This window comes from Megalopta genalis, chromosome 9 (genome assembly GCF_051020955.1).
Source record: "Megalopta genalis isolate 19385.01 chromosome 9, iyMegGena1_principal, whole genome shotgun sequence".
NCBI lineage: Eukaryota > Metazoa > Arthropoda > Insecta > Hymenoptera > Halictidae > Megalopta > Megalopta genalis.
Window position 1 is genome coordinate 11,991,694 of NC_135021.1, and position 21,428 is coordinate 12,013,121.

Consider the following 21,428-nt stretch of genomic DNA (forward strand, 5'->3'; position numbering starts at 1 on the left):
TCACTGGACGGGATTCCCGGTAAATGAAAGAGCCGACTGTAATTGGACGATGATAACGGACTGCGCCGTTGTATTTGCATAGAATAGGCGCGCGTCAAGCAATTAAATCGTATCGCGGAACGTCATCTTCGAATGAAATCGTTCTCGACCTATCATTCTTAAGAATATCCTTCGAAACTATTTGAAAAAGTCGCGACAGAGATTCAACAATTCTGAGACGATTACGTTTGCTGGCTGTATAGTGCAAAATTGATCGACGAAGATGTTGAAAATAAATTTTTTCGGATACGATAACCACGGTCCAACGAAATTGAAAAAATTAGATGTGAAAAGATAAAAATCTCGATCTCGCGATCGCAACGCAGACGATCCACTTGATCAATGAAGTTCTCCAAGAGAAATATGAAAGTGTAGTAACAGAGATCCAATAAAGGCAAACAATCTTCCAATCGACTCGATCTCGAACGATCATTGATCAACTAAGATCTTCGAGCGAAATTTTCAAGCATGACGATAGGGGATGCCACGAACGGAAAACGATTGTGTGTACGCTCGGCTATTGATTTTTCAATATAATCGATCTGGAACGGTCATTGATCAACAAAGATCACCGAGAGAAATTTTAAAGCGCGGCAACAGAGGTCGTGCAAAAGCAAAACGATCAGATAGATAGGGCAAAAAGAAACCGGCGATCGGTACAAGAAGATCGTGAACATCCGACGTGTATCGCGGGAATAGCGTTCGCTTCTCGCTCGCGCGTCGATCGGTGAAATACACGCGTTGACCTTTCGCAGCGACGAAGATCGAGAGGATGATCTACGCCGTCCGCTACATCCTCGATCGATCGACCTTCGTATTTGGCAAAGAAACTGCGCCCGCGCGAGAGGTCGATCGGCATTGACCTAGGTTCGAGCGTTCCCGTTAACGCTCCTTCCTTTCGCGGATCAAAACGATCCGATCAACTTCCGCAGTGAATGATAAATCTTGTGATTTCTTCCATGGATCGGCCGGACCCGAGAGGATCTATGAAACACGTGCGGGTTGCTGAAACTTCCGACATTTCGACTGGAAGAGTTCAAGGCTCGGATCAAAGTGGTCGAAGCCCGGCGAACTGACGTATGCTTATTAAACAATGCATTATAATGGAAGCGCGCCGAATTGCACATTGTGTAGATATCATTCTGTACAAATAATAGCGTACAAGGCATATTGGTACAAATCATACTATACAAATCATGGTGTATAAATCATACTGTTCAAATCATAGTGTACAAATCGTGGTGTATAAATTATACTGTTCAAATCATAGTGTACAAATCGTGGTGAATAAATTATACTGTTCAAATCATAGTGTACAAATCGTGGTGTATAAATTATACTGTTCAAATCATAGTGTACAAATCGTGGTGTATAAATCATACTGTTCAAATCATAGTATACAAATCGTGGTGTATAAATTATACTGTTCAAATCATAGTGTACAAATCGTGGTGTATAAATCATACTGTTCAAATCATAGTATACAAATCGTGGTGTATAAATCATACTGTTCAAATCATAGTGTACAAATCGTGGTGAATAAATCATACTGTTCAAATCATAGTGTACAAATCGTGGTGTATAAATCATACTGTTCAAATCATAGTGTACAAATCGTGGTGTATAAATCATACTGTTCAAATCATAGTGTACAAATCGTGGTGTATAAATCATACTGTTCAAATCATAGTGTACAAACCACAGTGTTCAAGTAATAGTGCTCAAGTCATAGTGTACAAATCATAGTTCCCAAAATTTCATATACACGTATGGAGAACGTCCATCTGCTGGCACAGTTGTAAGTCATCACTAGACCGTAGATTTTTACGCAAAATTAAAATTGTCTGCATCAATTGCTAACCAAGCGCACGATTATTTCTTTCTTTAATCTCGTTTTAATAACTTCAAATTAGTACCAATGTACTAATTCTTAGTTTCGTACTCGTTTACTCGTTAACTAATTCTTAGTTAATGTACTCGTTCTTAGTTTCTGTTAATCTTCTTACTGTTTTAAATTATATCTACCCATTTCTGTTCAATTACCACAAAAGCAAAGACAATGGTCTTCTAATACTATGACTGTCTGACCAACAATCTCAAAAATGTCACAAAACCATTTGCTTGATTCGATCAAATTAAAACAGAAAATTTAAATTGTATGTCATCAATTGCTTTCTCAATATTTGTAAAAATAAATAAAATCGTAATAAGGTAGAGGAAAAAAATTCATTTTCAAATCTTAGTAAATAATTCCGTCGCTCTCATATGGATGTAGCAGTAATGAATCGTTAATTAAGACCTTCGCGTAATAAGTGAATGATAAAAGAAGTTTTAGATCGAACCAAAGATACTAGAGATATACTTTGAGAAAATTCTACGACATTGTCGTAGAAAATCGTCTTCGAATGTCTATCGCCGAAGTCGAAAAGTTACGGTAAATTTTCTTTAGCTTTGTACCGCGAAAAATTACGGAAATAAAATTGTAATCCGGCATCGGGAAGATTTGACGAATACGTATATTATTTAGCGAGCGACGATCGAACGCAGCGTAACAATGGGACAACAAGGTATCAGGATTCGCATCGTTGCGGCGTGTCCACGCATGGCCGTCGCAAAAGGCGAAGGAAAGCGGCGCGACGCGGTGCGGCGCGCCGGATGGAATGAGTTTATGGTTGTGTTCCCCGGTTCCCGCGGTTCCCAGAAAGCGCAAAGCAACCGGCTGGATCGTCCTGCGAGTCGTTTCGTAATCAAACGAAGGCGGTGCAGCGATGCACCGGTTACACGTACTGGTTCGGTACGGTCGCGCGCGTACCACCGTTCCCGTGGTACGTAAGCATCGCGTACGAGTCGCGTCTCGCGTGTATCAAGCCCGACACGCACCGCTGATAATATCTTTAATTACCGGCACCTCTAGAGGAGGCTCTTCCCCTCCTCTCGAAACCATCGCAACGGCCAATGACAGCCGCGATCGAACTTCGACGACCGCCGATCCGACAATGCCAGGGACGGTCGATTTTAATGACCGACGATCCCTTACTCGCAATTAGTGCGATACGATTCGAATAAGCTGATGGTTCAGTCGACGACAGTGCTGCAGGATACTCCATAGGAAACCATAGTCAACGATGTTGCAAGTAATTTCGTTATTTATTTATTTATTTATTTATTTCGTGATACATTTACTTATTTATTTATTTGGCGATTTATATAATTATTTGGTGATTTATTTAGTTATTTGCTGATTTATTTGTTTACTTGTTGACTTAAACGGTAAAACCCTTTGTTAATTTATCGTTATTGTACTTGTTCCAGTAGGTACTATGCTTTTGTATTGTACCTTGTGAATAGGTTATTGAGGATTTTTTGTGAAAATCATTGGTATGAGAGAAAAATTAATTTCCTTCATTAATTTCCTTTAAATTAATTTCCTTCATTATTTTCCTTCAATTAATTTCCTTAATTATTTTCCTTGCATAGAACTGTACGGTCTACTTATGGTTTAATTTAGAAGTAATTCTCTGAGTGTTGCATTTTGTTAATTTATCGTTATTGCACTTGTACCAGTAGATACTACGCTTTGTAGTGTACCTTGTGAAAAGGTTACTGATTTTTATGTGCGAAGTAACTTTTTGTAAAAATTATTGGCATGAGAGAAATATTAATTTCCTTAAGAAATATGTTTGCTGTAACAGGAACACAGAATAAATGTGAAAATTTGACTTCTGTCAATATACAGATTTTCTTGTGTTTTATAGATTCATAGTACGAGCGCATAAAAATGTCCGATCTATTTATGGTTTAATTTAGAAGTAATTCTCTTAGTATTGCATTTTGTTAATTTATCGTTATTGCACTTGTTCCAGTAGATACTACGCTTTGTAGTGTACCTTGTGAAAAGGTTACTGATTTTTATGTGCGAAGTAACTTTTTGTAAAAGTTATTGGCATGAGAGAAATATTAATTTCCTTAAGAAATATGTTTGCTGTAACAGGAACACAGAATAAATGTGAAAATTTGACTTCTGTCAATACACAGATTTTCTTGTGTTTTATAGATTCATAGTACGAGCGCATAAAAATGTCCGATCTATTTATGGTTTAATTTAGAAGTAATTCTCTTAGTATTGCATTTTGTTAATTTATCGTTATTGCACTTGTTCCAGTAGATACTATGCTTTGTATTGTACCTTGTGAAAAGGTTACTGATTTTTATGTGCGAAGTAACTTTTTGTAAAAGTTATTGGCATGAGAGAAATATTAATTTCCTTAAGAAATATGTTTGCTGTAACAGGAACAGAATAAATGTGAAAATTTGACTTCTGTCAATACACAGATTTTCTTGTGTTTTATAGATTCATAGTACGAGCGCATAAAAATGTCCGATCTATTTACGGTTTAATTTAAAAGTAATTCTCTTAGTGTTGCATTATCCAGATAATACTATTCGGCATGAAATAATAGAGTATCTCGAAATCGCGTCTTTTTCTTTAAACGTCTCGGTATTGAATTAGAACAGCGACATGCTAATAGAGTTCTAGCAAGCGATAAACAGCGGATAAACCAGCGGGGAATCGTTCGGAAAAATCGGGTTGAAATTGCCGGGACGAGACGACGAACGTTTCTCCGTTGCAGCATCCCGGCGATCCTTTCCACTCGTTCAACGTCCCAGAGACACGCCCGGTATTGCTTTCAATTAGCAGCACCTGGAGATCGGTATCCGGTACCATCTCGGCGAACGACAGGGGCAGCCTCGGTCCCGCAAAAGCAGCCCGCCGATAAAGCGCGCCGCGCCGCGGTCCGCGCGAGGGAACTTAATAATGGTAATTACAACGCAGCCGCGGAAATTTATGATGTTACTCCGGCGAGAGAGCGCGGGCCATGGAAATGCGTGCCGAGCGATACGCTGATTTTTCTCCGGCATTTTTCCGGCCGATCGCATACCTGCCGAGCGATACCTGCGCGACTATTCGCTCGCGATTATTCGGAATTCGGAGGGAGGGGCGCGAACAGGGTCGCCTTACGCAATTACCGCGTTGCAGACCGTCCGCAGAATCCGCTTATATTTTATTGTCACTTTTAAGCCGATTTTTATAGCCCTTCGACTGTCTGGTTTATTTTTGTCTATTCGGTCATTCGTATCCAGGAGGCGCACTCTTATTGGCATTTTTAATATCTGAGCGGTCGAGGGTATCCTTGGGAAAATTTTGCTATAATTAGACGCAGATTTTGTGGTAGCGTAGAAAAAGTTTCAGCCTGGAGTATTAATTTTTTATAATATAAGATATAATTATTTATGAAAGTATTGGATTTGTGAGGACAATATCGCCGCTGTCCTGTGAAGCGTTTAGGTATGGAAGTTTTAATACCCGAACGGTTCAGTGTGCATTCGTGTAACTTTTGGTTTACTCGGATACAGGTTTGAGGAATGCAAGAAAAAAGTGTCGGCTAGAAATATCAATTTATTAATAAAATGTAAGAATTTCTCGCTGGGACAATAAACATTGAAATTGCTGCTGTTTTTAGAACTGTGTTCATAGACGAACATATATGATTGTATTCCTGCAGGTAGAACGTTGTGCAGTTATGTGCGCTTTTATGCGCTGCGTGTGCCGTCGTAAAACGCAAGGAAACATGTATATTAACGAGAACCAATGGAACATTAATTTTATTCTCGGAACCAGGAATCAAAACTTTATTCGGATTATTAAATTGCATTTGCATAAGGATTCGCGCAATCTACCTGCGACCTAAATTTTATGTTGCGCGAAACTGTGTTCATGCTGTTTTCAATCCTTGAAAAAGATCTTTATCGCGTTATATAACCTACTTTGTAGCAAATGATAATCATTTATTGGAATGAATTTATATTGGGTTCGCAAGAAAGTAATTTCGGTTTGCACCAATAGATTGTATGACGTTTGCAATGTCATTCTTTTGTTAAAGTTATAATTTTGTTGTCCTCAGCTTTGGTAGTTGACACGTTTAGGTTACTATAGAAACAAATTCCATTTAGTTTTGTTTGAAACCGATAGCTTGTTGTCAATTTTAACACGGAGTGCAAAAATAAACATTTTCGAAACATTTTACTTTTTTATTCTCATAAAGGCAAGAAAGCGGCCGAGGCTCGCAAAGAGATACGTGAAGTTTATGGCATCGATTGCTTAACAGAACGCACGTGTCAGAATTGGTTCAAAAAATTTCGTTCCGAAGATTTTTCACTTAAAAGTGACCAACGTTCTCGTCGACCTTCTGAAATTGACGATGACAAAATCAAAGCCATAATTGAATCGAATCGTCATATAACTGTACGAGAGATTGCAAAAAGGTTAAATGCATCACAAACAACAATTGAATATCGCATAAGATATCTTGGACTTGTTAAGAAGCTCGATGTTTAGATTCCGCATGAATTGAAAGAAATTCACATAAGACAACGATTCAGTATTTGCAACATGCATTTTAAACGTAATGCGATCGATCCTTTTTTGAAACGAATTGTCACTGGTGATGAAAAATGGATCGTTTACAATAACATTAATCGAGAAAGGTCATGGTCCAAGCGTTGATGAACTAACATAAACCATATCGAAAGCTGAATTACATCGAAAAAAGATCGTGCTGTCAATTTGGTAGGGCTATAAAGGTGTTGTGTATTTTGTGCTGCTTCCAAGCAACCAAACGACCAACTCAGATGTTTATTGCCGACAACTTATGAAATTGGAGAAAGCATCCAAAGTGAAAAGGCCAGAATTGGCAAATCGCAAAGGAATCCTGTTCCACCACGACAGTGCGAGGCCTCGCACATCTTTAGCGACACGTACAAAATGATTGAAGCTCGGTTGGGAAGTGATGTCGCATCTTCCGTATAGCCCCGACCTTGCACCATCGAATTATCGTTTATTTCAAAGTTTACAAAACCTTTTAAATGGTAAAATTTTCAATAATAACGATAGCCTCAAATCGCACTTGAGTTTTTTTTACTGATAAGGACCAGAAGTTTTATGAGCGTGGAATCAAGAAGTTACCAGAAAGATGGTAGAAGGTCATCGAACAGAATGGAGAATATTTGACCGATTAAAGTTCATTTCTTGTATCGAAAAAAATGAATTTTATTTAACATTGAAGTGCCGAAATTATTTTCCTGCCAACCCAATGCCTGAAGAAGAATTTGCTTCGCTTATTCTGTACGACTCGTAGACCATGAAACATGGTGCCGTGTTCTATGGGACTCCGCTGCAACCGTTCCTGCACGAGTATTAAAGTAATTTGCAGAGTGATCGGGGAAACGAAGTGCGTACAACCCCGTTACCGGATCGCCGTGTATGTTCCCGATCTGATAAAAAGCTGATAAACGCGTACGCGCCGGAGACCGACTCGCATGATTTTATTCGGGTTATTAACGTGATAATCCGTTGCGGCGGACAGAGCCCTCGTCGTCGTCGTCTTAATGGCATGTTTAGGGAAACCGGGCAGGGAAATAATCTCGACAAAGTAACGATCGACTGCTCCCGGTCTCCGACAACGAGCAACGTATCCCAGATTACCCGGCAAACATCGTTTAATCGACGTGTTCATCCTGTCCCGGGCTCCCTTGTCTCTCTTTAAGATTTTTTTTCTTTTCGCCGTACCATTATCGCGATATTATTCATCGGCGCGCTAATAACACGTGACTCACGACAGAACGCAGAAAAACCGTACACAGCTCGGCTTTTTGCGCGACGATTACGGAGACCTTGCGTATTATACTTATCCTGTCACGGGTTCCGCTTTAATCTCATTAACTTGTCAGCCGATTTTTGCGTCGGCCACGCAAATCGATCGACTATTTTCGCGGCCGATCCGTCCTCGGCACAGCCTACCGGTGTCTCAGCAAACGAAATTCTTCCTTTCGCAATTTGCCAACGATCTTCGTGTTCGCGGAATTCTAAGCAGGCCGCGTTCCTTCAGGCGAAATTACGCTTCGTTGTCACGGCGGAACAATCGCAATCGGTCAAACTGACGTATATCAGATTATTTGTTCTCCAATTGGATGGCTCGGATATTTAGTCTAAGTCCGTTATCTTGAGATAATTAGCTGTGATAAAATCACAATTCCAGTAATAATGCGAAGTAAAATTTTTATTATAATTAAATAAAAAAAAATTATTACATTTGAGTAATATAAAAAAAAAATTAAATTATTGTATTTGTACTATGCAAAAATAATTAAATTATTACATTTGAGTAATATAAAAAAAAAAATTAAATTATTGTATTTGTACTATGCAAAAATAATTAAATTATTGTATTTGAACTATATAAAAATAATTAAATTATTGTATTTGCATTATATAAAAATAATTAAATCATAACATTTGAGCTATATCGAAATAAATAAATGATTACATCTGAGTCATATAAAAATAATTGATTTACAATGTATTTACACTATATAAAAATAATTAAATTATTGTATTTGAACTATATAAAAATAATTAAATTATTATATTTGAACTAAACAGAAATAATTAAATTATTGTATTTGAACTATATAAAAATAATTAAATTATTATATTTGAACTATATCAAAGTAAATAAATTATTACATCTGAATCATATAAACATAATCAAATTGTTATATTTGAATTATGTAAAAATAATTAGATCTAAATATATTGATCGAAATGTATATATCTAAATATTAATATTTCATTATTTTACGTGATTTTTCTATTTCCATTTCTTTTATAGTTATTGTAAACTTCTTTTAGAAAAGTGGACTTACATCGATTAACTTCAGAACCGTCCAATTACATATCGAGACTGTAAAGATGCTTCTTCTTCTTAAATTCCTCTATTAACGTATCAGAGAGTGTGAGCATCGTAATGCGAATGATGAATATTGCAAACATGCTTGTATGGAAAAATCGATGACCCATCATTCTGCAATAAAAATTGCACAATATCTCGGCAAATTGAAATCTTGTTCCTTCAGTGTTAACCAACTACAGAAACCGGCATTCAGTCTTTGTGAAACACTTCAATGCTTAGATCCTCAAACGTAGGTTCTCTAGCAAACAATCTCTGCATAAACAATTCGAGATATTCTTTAATTCTTCGAACGTTATTACCGCTTTGTTCAGCCTGGCTCATTTCGGCCATAAATGCATCAAATCCGCAGCGAATACATACTTTCGATGCGCCGGCCTGCACTCAGCTGGATTTCAATTCCCGCGAGACACGCGGTTTTTATTGGCAAAGGGAACCCGGTCGGCCGCCGAGGAGCAATTAGTCGTCGCGCAATACCTCTTCCTGTTCGGAAAAAGTTGCTCGCCTGGAGACACGTGCGATTTCTTTCGGCTCCAGCGGCCCCGTCACTCACCCTTTCTGCAAACTGGCTTATAAATACATAAATGGTAAAGCGTGTCGCGGTAAGCTTCCATAATGACGCACGCGGGTCCCTGCAACACTGTGTAAACATCGTCTGCAACCGCTGCAACATATTCAATGACGTATTAATCCGTTTAAAGCCAATACGTATCGATTCGCGAGCAATCATTGTGTCAAACGGGTATAGAGATCTTGTGGTTATTGGGAGAATTGACACGTTGTGCTACGTGCCGCAATGTAATCTCGTTTCAACTTGAATACTTCCTAGGTTGCCCTAAAGGCCCATTTCCACTGGCTTGGTCTTGCCGCTTGGCCTGAGCCGCGCGGCTCTGCCAACCGAATGAGCCGATCCTTGTAAAATCCGCGTTTCCACTGCGTCGGTACAGGCCAATCGGGCAAGGAATAAATAATAGGCAAAAATAAACAAGTTTGAAGCGTTTCGTATCTCTTCAGTGTGTCATTTGAAAAGGGTATAATACTGCTTGAAAAGCGAAACGCTATGCGGTAAAAGATCGAAGGAAATCGTGCCAAGCGAGGCCAAATCATCGGCACGAGGAACAGTTTCGGTCCTAAAGTAGTATCTGGAACGAAATTAATAAGTCCTAAAATTCTCCCCAAAATGATGATGAAGAGAATACAGTTTCATAAAGAAAAAGAGTTTAGACCACTGTGTATCTTCATGATAATATTGGTTAATATTTTCATTTTGAATAAATTCGAGCAAACAGAGTCGCCTTTAGAGTTTAAAGTGTCCAAAAATAGAATCGATGTACCATTCTTCCATGAGAAGAAGGCATGGCCTATTTCTGCAGCAGTCCCCCTATAATCGCAGGCAGTGATCGATATTAGTCGGAGATAGTGACGGTTTTTTTCCGAATAGTGTAAATTCTTCCTAGAAGACTCGGAACTCGGAATTCAAAACGGTAATCGGCGGACACTCAGGCACGATTCTCCGAACCTCGTGATTCGTTTTTATAGTTTCCGATTGTCAACGAATATAGGCTCAAAGAATCATGTATTTTCTTCACAAATTGTCCACTTTTTTCTATTTATAGTAATTTCTCCCTAATTCGCGCTCAGATTGCGCACAAAAATGGACAATTTGGGAAGAGGAGATACGATTATTCGAGCCTTGCGTCTCGTTTTTACAGCTGTTGACAATCGGTAATTATAAAAACGAGCTGCAAGGCTCGAATAATCGTATCTCCTCTTCCCAAATTGTCCATTCTTGTGCGCAATCTGAGCGCAAATTACGGAGAAATTACTGTGTTCCGGGAATTAGAGTCGAAGGAGTCGCGTCGCGTGCCGCATCACACGCTTGATCGACTCCATCGAACCTAAGCATCGACGTAGCAATCAATCACATAGGTTTAGGACTGGCACAGGGAAATTCACAGCAACCCGAAATTTGGAATTCTAGGGAGAAAATTTACTGTACTGTCATTATTCCCTTTCACTCGGTCTCGCTACTACCCGTCGTTGACCTTTGTCACCGTCTTCGACCAATATCAATCACTGTCTGCGATCATACGAGGAACACCGGACAGCAGCTGAAGTTTGTTCGCACGGAACCTCCGCTAACGCGAGAGGAGGAGAACGAAACCAAAAAACACAAGCGATCACTGCGTTGGCATGCCGCGCGGCATGCCCAAGCGGCAAAGTCAAGCCGGTGGAAACGAGGCTTAAGACATCGTTCCTTGTTCAGACGAGAGATTCATGGCACTGATTATGACCAAAGTCAATTGTTTGAATGGAATTTTCGTTGCAGTAATTAAATTGTGCGGCTCACCGAACCTTTTTTCGTGCACTTGTAACGCTTTACATTTTATACTATTACGATTGTATGATGGTTCTTTATAAGTTCTGTATAAGTTTTGTGTAATGTGTAATTTTTGCATAATTATTGTATAATGTATAATTTCGCATAATAATTATTGTATAATGTACAATATCTGCATAATTTGTCAATAATATATAATTTTTGTATAAGTTTCGTGAAAAGTACAATTTTTGCATAATTTTTGTATAATGTATAATTTTGCATAATAATTATTGTATAATGTATAATATCTGCATAATTTATATATAATATATAATTTTCGTATATAAGTTTTGTGTAATGTATAACTTTTGCATAATTTTTATATAATGTATGATATCTGCATAATTTATACATAATATATATTTTCGTATAAGTTTCGTGTAATGTATAACTTTTGCATAATTTTTATATAATGTGTAATTTCGCATAATAATTATTGTATAATGTATAATATCTGCATAATTTGTACATGATATATAATTTTTGTATATAAGTTTTGTGTAATGTATAATTTTTGCATAATTTTTGTATAATGTATAATTTCACATAATACCTATTGTATAATGTATAATATCTGCATAATTTGTACATAATACATAATTTTCGTATATAAGTTTTGTGAAATGTACAATTTTTGCACAATTTTTGTATTGTATTATGTATAATTTTGCATAATAATTATCGAACAATGTATAATATCTGTATAATTCGTACATAATATATAATTTCTGTGTATTTATTCTATAACGTATAATTTCTGCATAATTTTTGTATAACTTACAATATCTGTATAATTCTTCTACAATTTTTAATATTTTTATTCGCTAAAGTGTTTAGACCTCGTATGCATGCAAATAAATAAATACATGAATAAATCATGACGGATCTAAAAAAATGCTAGGTCAAGAAAATCGAATTGAAAAGCTTTCATTTCGTTAAACGCGACATTCGTTCGTTTCGGAAGCTTTCCAAAGCTTCCGACGCGGTCACCGTTCAGTTTGTGAAAGCTTCGTCAAAGCCGCGATGAAAGTATGAAGCAGTCCTGTCCGATAGTGGTCCGTGGAGCGATCACCAGAGGTCAAGGCACATCCGAGGCGATTTGATCCCATTTTTCGTGGAAACGACGTCGGCGAGCGCGTCTCTGTGCGAGCTGTGGCAAGCGGATCGCGGCGGATCGCGCGGCGTTACCGATGTTAAATGGGTGCCACGGCACGCCGGGACGCAAACTAATGCCCGCGTCCACCTCGTATATAGCATCGCGACTGCTACCGCGATGCAAATGCCGGATTCCGCGGGCCACCGCATAATGAATCCACTTTGCGCCGAGCGGCGTTTCTTCGGGCTTTTTTCGCCCGGTTCCACGTTCCTCTCGCTCGCCTCTCTCTCTTTTATACTCTTGCTCTCTCACTCTCTCCCCGTCTCTCTATCTCTCTCTCTCTCTCACTCTCTCGTAGAGAGTCCTGCTGTCGGTTTCGCGGCGAGTGTCTCCGGTTCGCCGGTGCCCGCCGTTGCTCGCCGTTGCTCGCCGCTACGCGGCCGTGCGACCGCCACTTAATGAAATGTCACAGGTGTCCTACCGATTGCCGAGCTAAATGTCGCCGGCTTCCCATACCCCGCCTCGTCGTTGCCGCGCCGAGCGGAATCGAGCGGGGTCGCGCAGCTTGATTTCGACTTTACGCGGAATGCCGCGAAGATGACGACAAAGATACCGACGTGGACCTCGGAGCCGACGAGCCTCGCGATCCTCGTGGCGATCCCCTCGGCCGTCCTCTTCCGATCCTGGAATCTTATCGGCGCCGGGGACCAAGAGGTCTCCGCTGGATCGCCGCCAACAGCTCCGCCGCGATTACTTTCGATTACCAGGCAGATTCGCTCGGAGACACCGGCCAGCATAGATACCATGCCCGCGGAAGATTGTCGCCGCTGAGTTAATTAATTTTCCACCGTCAAGCGATTGCATTCCGTCTTCCAAGCCGCGAACCAGGCTGCACGGTCACCTGCGTCCAAGCAAGAAGCGCATCCAAGCGGACGTAGAACTTCGGAGCAAGTTGAAAAAGCAGTGGTATAAACCTTTGATTTATTTGGAACCTCTAATTCGTTGATCCACGTTGGTCGCATTTGGGTGACACTGGTCTTTTAGGGTTACTTTGATGTTTACGACAATCGCTTCAATGACTGTGATCTCCTCGACACGAGTTTCGTCGACAGCGTGCATTTAACGAAATGCAATTTGTGAAATCATCGACGAATATTATCATTAGGCTGCGGATCTTTGTGCGAAATTAGAATTGTTTAAGTTAATTTTAAGACACATAAATTAGCTGAAAATGTCTTTCTTCCTGTCTTTCTTCCGCAGTTTAATTATTATCGATGCTCATTATGCGTTAGGTTTAGGTTATGCCTGAGTTAATGAACGCAACAGATGAATTCAACAGATTCCGTTTTTGTGACCAACGCTTGTTTGTCCCGCTGTCGAGATGAGCCAGAGTTCTTTTTCGAGAAAGCGAGATTAACAATTAATTCAATACATTTGCAAGGGAGATATCAAGTTAAAACTTTCTTAAAAGAAAGGAGACGATGTTCCAGAATGTTCACAGATTATATTCTCGTAATTTTTTTGGTGTCAATAGCATCGCTAGTTTTTGTGGAATAGTCGCTTGAAAATTGTATGGTATACTTGCATCGCATAGGAATTGTGATAGCAAAGGGTCAAATATAAACAGGGTGTCCCAAAATGCTTATACAAGCGGGAAATGACGAAACGGGAAACCCGAGAAAGATAACCTACGTCGCAGAGGCGCCTGCGAAGACTGTTGATTTTTGTTAATTTTTCATAGAGGTCTAGTGATTTAAGTTTAAAATTACTTAAAATATAAAAAAATATAATATAAATGCATTTTATTTTTACAATAATGCCAAACCTTTAAAATGACTAGATTAACTTAAATAAATATCCATTGTTAGTATAAAATTGACGCCTTAGAAAAGCATGCGCCTCTGAAGCGTATGGTTATCTTTTACGTACGTTGTCATATGGTTATCTTTCTAGGGTTAAGATCATTTGAAGTAACTTTTTCCTTAGCGAAAATGCAATCCGCGGCTTCATTTACGAGTTATTAATGAAAAACAGTGAACTTCGACCGCTCATTGGCGGTCGATGAGATGCAATTGTAACAAAATCAGTTAGACTATTCACAACTAACATGATGTACAGAACACTATCGAATTGGCACAAGGGACTTGAGTAACGAACAAGTTGAATCGTTGTTGTAGATGTATAAGTGTATTTATAAATTTATACTAAACGTAAGCGTGTCTTCTTTTCTCATTGATATATTTAAATGTCCCAATATTGTGAATAAATGTTGGGTAATCTTAGAATATCTTGTGTTATATTTATACATTTTTATTATTATAGTTCAAAAGAAGCATTCTACCATTTATTTAAATATATCCATATTCCTTAAAAATAATTAACTATTTACATATACATGCAATAAATTATATACATGTATATATTAAAAAATTATATTATTTAATATATATAATTTATTGTATGTATATGTAAATAGTTAATTATTTTTAAGGAATATGGATACATTTATATACATAAATGTATATGTATGATGTATGTATGCATATTTTTTTACCCGTTAAATGTTTAATATTCCCTTACAAGATTTTTCTGATCTCAAAAGAATTCTTGAGGCAGTCAAGTCCGATCAGCTGAAGTCCGAAATCAGCTCCGTCTCACCAGGTGAGTTTCACCTGGGTCTGGACAGAGAGCGGCTTGGCGATCTAATTCCTATTCTCGTGGCTGCCGCCTCCGGGAGTCGCATGAGTTATGATATGCATACGTCGCGGCCAGATGGCTCGTGATCTTGTTCGCGACGGTGCCCAGGTCGCTACCTCTCGGCGATCCATTGATCGACGGATCCTTGGATCGATCTAACCGCGAACCACCTCCGCGACTCCTTTTTCTTCGTGGCCCGGAACGTCGCGTCGGCCATCCGTCAGCGATCATTACGCGGCGAACGGATTTCAATGTCCTTGTTAAAACCGATCGGTGACCTACGACATGCCGAGCCGACGAGAAGATCGATGGCCGGACGATCCTCGAGATCTCCGCGATCCATCGGCTCGTTAACATTTGTTGCGGTTGCAGGGAACGTCTTTATCCCGTTCTTGGAGTTAGTGTCCTTTCGCTGGTCAACGCACCGCGTTCCAAATACGGTGTGCAGCTTAAATTGGGCTCCGAAGTCTACTGAAGTGATCCGATCGTGGTAAAAATTGATCTGGGAACAGCTAATTGAAAGATACAATTGAACTGTACTAAATTTTGTTAGAAATTACAGTTTCTTTGTTAGAAATTATATCGTTGAGGAAGAGGATAATTTTTGTCTTCGTGAATGATTGTTGTAACATTGCAGGAGGTATTTAAACAATAGCAGTCATTTTTGTGTCATTTTTGCAAGATCGGTGGTTGTTCATCTTGTTATGTAAATAAACTTTAATAATAATAATAACATAATATGGTACCAAAAAAATGATATATTAATAATAATGTAAGCGGTAGAAACCTTTGTTACAGGAAAGAGAAATAAAAAAGAGATTTTATATAGCCGTCGCGTGAATACAATAAATATATATATTTTATTATATATATATTGTATTCATACGACGGCTATATAAAATCTCTTTTTTATTTCTTTCTCTTATAACAAAGGTTTCTACCCTTATAATATCATTATTATTATTATATTATATATATGTATATATAATATAATATAATAATATAATATATATAATATGTAATATAATATAATATAATAATATAATATATATAATATAATTATATATAATGTAATATGAAATGTGTGTGTAAGAAATATAATAAATGTAAAATTGACAGACGTACAAGTAGTTCAGTTGTCAAAATAAAAAATACAAAAATAAGTATCATAAAAAATGTGAGAAATTGGGTTGCGGGATGGTGAACGGTAACTTCGAACGGAACTCTGAAAATAATCGAGAAAGACTCCATAATGATTCGCATTGACTGGTGGATGAATCGGTATAATGATAACTAGACAGCGGATTTTATTCATTTATGGCAAACAGCTGAAATATGAAATTGGAAGAAAACAGAGAGCAATTGCTTTCGCAATTTACGTTCAAACATTACGTTCAAATTCAATAACATAAGAACATTCTTAAATTTTTGAAATTTCTTCATTGTTCGATATTTAACCTAGTGAATTTTAACATAAACGTATAAAAACCGTGGTTTACCAATAAGACTAACTGTAAGTGGTTTCGACAAATTCCGGCGACGTGCGCCAGCAAGCAGCCACAAAAACGACGCCAACAGTTGCAAGACGCACGCGACCGTCGTCACCGTGCGAGATCGTTCCGCGGCGATCGGCTCGCCGTCGATTTTCCCGTCGGTTTCTTTCGCAGTCCGAGTTACGGCAACCGCGGGGTTTTCTAACGGTCGGGCACGGATTATTTAATTAAGCATTATTTAGCAATTAAGACAGTTGCGCGGCGAGTCGCGAAATGCATTTTACGGCCGTGTCGCAACACGCGAGGTTTGCATAACGTGTCCTTGCCTGGGCCTCGGTTAGGAAACCAGCGACAACAACCGAACGGGGAAAAAGCTGCGGCACGGTTCGAACACGCGCGCCCGAGAAGATGAGAATGGTGTCACCGGCGGAATAAACTGGTCGTTCAACCCCTCCGACCATTGAATTAATTCTCGTGACTCATCGGTCGGATGACTGATCGATCAGGAATGCCAACATGCTAATTGAATCGTGATTTTCTCGTGCGTGGCCGCCGTTGTCTTGAAAACCGAGTTCCAGTAGAGCCCGCGTCTACATGCGATCGAACCCGACTCGCTTGTGCTCCACCTCTTTTTAATTGAGCCGCGATTCCGCTCGAGATAGCTACGGATTACCTACATAAAGTATTTACGCTTGTTTCTGTCTGATTACCTCGATCGATCGCTTTGTTCGCCGAGGTAAATGCCTTAATTTCATGCTGGACGCAGTAGACGCCAAAGCGATGAATTTAGTCGGATTCTCGGCGATTGCTAACTCATTACGTTAAGACGTATTTGTTGAATTAACTTGTCGGAAGTTTTGCCGATTTTATTTGAGAGTTTATTTATCGTCGGACAGCCTTGACCAGTTTCACAAGAACAGTCTGTAATAGAAACGATGTTTTATCATTTTATTACGTTATTGCTGTCTATAGAGCAGCAATTTCCTCGTGGATAAAACTGGAATAACTTAATCATTATTTTGCATCTACTTTTTTTTTAGTTTTAACTGTGGAAACAAGGCTGAGAGACTGATAACATTGATAGAATAAAATAGCTGACTTATAACTCGATTATAATTGAGCCGTTGAAAGCACAGCGATGGTGTAAGTTAAAAAGGTTGTTAATTTGCAGATAATGAAGCATGAATTAAAAGTTATGTGAAATACAATATCATAAAAAATTGTTGCACCTATTTTATATGTTAGCCACTTTCAAGTTTTAACTTAAAATAATAATAAAAGATCAAATAAAATAATAAATTAGATGTGATTTAACCCTTTGCACTCGAAGCTGTTTTAACTTCAAGAATAAGATATTTCTTCCAATGCTGTGTTATTTTTATATTGTTATGAAAGTCAGTTTACTCGCTCGTACAGTAACTACACTTTTAACAATTCTTTGAATATAAACAAATTTATTAAATATATATATATATATATATATATATATATATATATATATATAAATATTATATAGCAATTTTTAGAAGCGCCTCAAACGCGCCATTCGAATGCAAAGAGTTAATAATGTTAAATCAACTTAGCAAAAATTCACTTACATCAATTTTGCTTTGAACGGCTCAATTATTAGCACTTGGAACTTCATCTGGAAATACTCGAAGGCCTCCAAATTCGCCTGGGTACTTTTTATAAATTCAAAAGCGTCGTCTAAGAATTCCTTTGAGCCATTCTTTCGACCAACGCTGACCCAACCCTGACTCAGAAATAGTCTTCAAGCATCCTCGCAATCGCGACAGGTTCCTCGAAGTCCAGGAAATCATTGCGCAGTTCTGTAAGAAGTTGACGATCCTCTTTCGTTTCGACATTTGCGCCGGCGACACCCTATAGAAGTGGCCTCATGTCGTTGGCAACGATCTTCCTCGAGGTGGCTTCCCCCAGCGACCAGCTATCTTTTCCTCTCCGGTTTCTCCGAGTCGGTGCTTCCTCGTGGGTGGATCAGAGCCCGGGGATACGTTCGCAACCGCGGAACAAAGTGCGTCCCTTCCGCCATAGAACAGTGCATCGGGCAACATGAGGCAACACGAGGCACCATCAGGCACCGCTTATCCAAGGTTCGGTGACCAGGCTCGCGGCATAAATCCCGCACACGGAAACGCGACGGAAACAATCGCGTGACAACCTAGCAAGGCTTATCCTAGAGGCCGTGGACTTCAGTCATCCCGTATCGCACTTCGATTCAAGTTGTTCCGATCAGATCGAACAATCGATCTTATAAAAGTCCTATTAAAAATTCTATGGTATCGAAAATCCTCGTTGAAATTTCCCGTAGACTTTTTTTCAAGATTTATTCGAACGAGTTCAAAAGCAAGACTGCTCTAAACAAAATTTCAGTGGATCATCGAGGTCGTCGATCTATTCTAAGGAAATCCTGAAGTGCAGAGAATGGGTCCGAAGACTTGGATATTTGCAAGAAGACTCGATGGTTACATTTGTTACATTCCCGATGGCTTCTGATACATTCTCGATGGTCTTTAATGCATTCTTGTTGGTCTCTAATACATTGACGAGGGTCCCTGGTACATTTCTGAAGGAGCGTGCAGCTCCCGAAGAATTTCAACGTTCTTAGCAAAACTTCACAATGTTGCTTAAGATTCCTCTGCGACACACGACGTCTACATTCACGTGCTGTGAACTGCTTGCGAAACCTGAAGAGACTTCAGTCCTAGAAAAATCCTATACATCAGAGAAAGCCGTTAGCAAGGTTTAAAGGTCTGCGAAGAATAGAGTTCTAGCTCCAGAAGGACTCTTCTAAATGGCACTACTGATTTATACATAAGCACGTCGAAAAATCCGAAACAACTTATGTTAGTTGCAATTTGCTGATGACGAAGGCGTTGTTCAAAGTAACCCAGAGATTTCCATGGACTTCTATAATTGAGTCCCAAACCACTGATGCTAATCTCAATTTGCTGATGGAGGTATTGCTCTACGTGAATCGTGCATTTCTGTTCCAGCTCTTAAAAAATTCTCCTAAATGGTACAATTGATATCTATCCATGTCTATTGGAAAATTCCAAACAACTGATGTTAGTTGCAATTTGCTGATGACGAAGGTGTTGTTCAAAGTGACCCAGAGATTTCCGCGGACCTCTATACTAAAGTCTCAAACCACTGATGTTAATCTTAATTTGTTGATAAAGGTGCTACCCTACGTGAATCATGCATTTCTGCTCCAGCTCTTAGAAAACTATTCTAAATGATACAATTGATTTCTATCCATGTCTATCGAAAAATCGGAAAACAACTGATGTTAGTCTCAATTTGCTGATGACGAAGGTGTTGTTCAAAGTGACCGAGAGATTTCCATGGACTTCTATAATAGAGGCCCAAACCACTGATGCTAATCTCAATTTGCTGATGGAGATATTGCCCTACGTGAATCGTGCATTTCTGCTCTAGCTCCTAAAAGGCTCTACTAAATGGTACAACTGATGTTAGTTGCAACTTTCTGATGACGAAGGTATTGTTCAAAGTGGCCCAAAGATTTCCATGGACCTCTATACTAGAGTCCCAAACCACTGATGTTAATCTCAATTTGCTGATGAAGGTTGCCCTACGTGAATCGTGCATTTCTGCTCCAGCTCTCAAAAAATTCTCCTAAATGGTACAATTGATTTCTATCAATGTCTATTGAAAAATTCCAAACAACTGAGGTTAGTTGCAATTTGCTGATGACGATGGTATTGTTCAAAGTGGCTCAAAGATTTCCATGGACTTCTATAATAGAGACCCAAACCACTGATGCTAAAAAAAACGATGATGGAGGTATTGCCCTACGTGGATCGTGCATTTCTGCTCCAGCTCTTAAAAAACTATTCTAAATAGTACAATTGATCTCCATCCATGTCTATTGGAAAATTCCAAACAACTGAGGTTAGTTGCAATTTGCTGATGACGATGGTGTTGTTCAAAGTGGCCCAAAGATTTCCGCGGACCTCTATACTAAAGTCTCAAACCACTGATGTTAATCTTAATTTGTTGATAAAGGTGCTACCCTACGTGAATCATGCATTTCTGCTCCAGCTCTTAGAAAACTATTCTAAATGATACAATTGATTTCTATCCATGTCTATCGAAAAATCGGAAAACAATTGATGTTAGTCTCAATTTGCTGATGACGAAGGTGTTGTTCAAAGTGACGCACAGATATTTCCATGGACTTCTATAATAGAGACCCAAACCACTGATGCTAATCTCAATTTGCTGATGGAGATATTGCCCTACGTGAATGGTGCATTTCTGCTCTAGCTCCTAAAAGGCTCTACTAAATGGTACAATTGATGTTAGTTGCAACTTTCTGATGACGAAGGTATTGTTCAAAGTGGCCCAGAGATTTCCGCGGACCTCTATACTAGAATCCCAAACCACTGATGTTAATCTCAATTTGCTGATGAAGGTTGCCCTACGTGAATCGTGCATTTCTGCTCCAGCTCTCAAAAAATTCTCCTAAATGGTACAATTGATTTCTATCCGTGTCTATTGAAAAATTCCAAACAACTGAGGTTAGTTGCAATTTGCTGATGACGATGGTGTTGTTCAAAGTGGCTCAAAGATTTCCATGGACTTCTATAATAGAGACCCAAACCACTGATGCTAATCTCAATTTGCTGATGGAGATATTGCCCTACGTGAATGGTGCATTTCTGCTCTAGCTCCTAAAAGGCTCTACTAAATGGTACAATTGATGTTAGTTGCAACTTTCTGATGACGAAGGTATTGTTCAAAGTGGCCCAGAGATTTCCGCGGACCTCTATACTAGAATCCCAAACCACTGATGTTAATCTCAATTTGCTGATGAAGGTTGCCCTACGTGAATCGTGCATTTCTGCTCCAGCTCTCAAAAAATTCTCCTA

At 38.9% G+C, this 21,428-nt stretch overlaps 1 long non-coding RNA gene across 2 annotated transcripts in view; it reads left to right on the forward strand.

Annotated features, from left to right (window-relative positions):
* The first annotated feature begins 3,094 nt into the window (after window positions 1-3,094).
* LOC143259994 (uncharacterized) overlaps window positions 3,095-21,428 on the forward strand; it is a 65,452-nt gene continuing 47,118 nt past the window's right edge. For both annotated transcript variants that reach the window (XR_013034061.1, XR_013034060.1), the window contains exon 1: window positions 3,095-3,173. This is a non-coding gene — a long non-coding RNA (uncharacterized LOC143259994). The remainder of the gene's footprint in view (window positions 3,174-21,428) is intronic.